At 61.2% G+C, this 1,188-nt stretch overlaps 1 protein-coding gene across 1 annotated transcript in view; it reads left to right on the forward strand.

The window, feature by feature from the left end:
• SLC22A11 (solute carrier family 22 member 11) overlaps window positions 1–1,188 on the forward strand; it is a 19,707-nt gene that overhangs the window by 7,350 nt on the left and 11,169 nt on the right. The window lies entirely within an intron of this gene.

Here is a 1,188-nt window from a genome sequence, read left to right on the forward strand (position 1 = left end):
CCTGGGCCATGCCTTCCTTCCTTCCTCACTGCACCTACTCTGACAGTGCTCACTCACGCACGTGCTCGCTCATCCACCGTGTGCGTCCCCAAGACACATGGCTCCAAGAAGGCAGGGGCGTCGTGTCCCCAGCATCCAGCACACAGCACGCACTCAATCATTATTTTGTGAATGAATGAACGGCTCCCCGACTTTCTCCTGACCGTGCGGGCTCTGGGGTCTGACCCCTGGTTTCCCATCCCCGCTTCTCTTGCCCTAATTCCCTAGAAGGTGGGTGTGTTGCTTCTCTGTGCCTCCGTTTCTTCCTGTAAGTGGGGACCTGGCTCTATCCATGGGGTTATCGTGGGTCAATCACAGAAAGGGAGTTAATCACAGACAGAGCTGGCACAGGGTGGCCTCCTCATGCTGTGGTTCTGCTACCATCGTCCTCTGGGGGCCTGATTTAATCCTGAGCATGGCGGGGGGCCCAAGCAGTGGGGAAGGATGGGGTCCAGGTGGCACTTTCAGAGGACAGCTGCCATGCGGCTCTGGCTCGTTCCCTAGGGGCCGTCCACACAGGGAGCCAGATCGCCGTCGGTCTGCAGCCTGCCCAGTGAGCCTGGTGCCAGGGCCAGAGTCGGCATCCAGACCTCGCCCTGGGTCTGGGCCGCACGTCCTTGTTCTGGGCGCTGCGCAGACAGGCGGGCTGAGCTTTGCCCACATCTCTCCCATTGGACCGACGCACACTTTAGCTAAACGCAGGCCATGACTCGGGCTAAGGCAGCCTCGGAGTGGTAGTGGCATGGTGGGTGTGCAGGTGAGGGCTGAGGGTCCGACACCGGTTGTCTCATGGGAGCTCTGGTCCCCATGCGCAGACTGGCAGGGGGCCGGCCGGCTTGCCCAAGGCCACGTGCGCTCAGCCTCCCGGCCGCTCTGCCCCCTTGGTCGGCATCATGATTTTCACAACTCTGCGGGGCTGTCATCATGCACACCCTCATCGCACAGACGGGGGCGAGTCCTGTGCCCAGGGTCACCCAGGCAGGACAGAGCTGTGCTCAGACCCAGGCTTCGGATGCCAAAGCCTATCTTTGTTCAGTTTTTGTTTAAATTCCAGTTAGTTGGGGCGCCTGGGTGGCACAGCAGTTAAGCGTCTGCCTTCGGCTCAGGGCGTGATCCCGGCGTTGTGGGATCGAGCCCCACGTCAGGCTC

This window comes from Ailuropoda melanoleuca, chromosome 16, assembly GCF_002007445.2.
Source record: "Ailuropoda melanoleuca isolate Jingjing chromosome 16, ASM200744v2, whole genome shotgun sequence".
Taxonomy (NCBI): domain Eukaryota; kingdom Metazoa; phylum Chordata; class Mammalia; order Carnivora; family Ursidae; genus Ailuropoda; species Ailuropoda melanoleuca.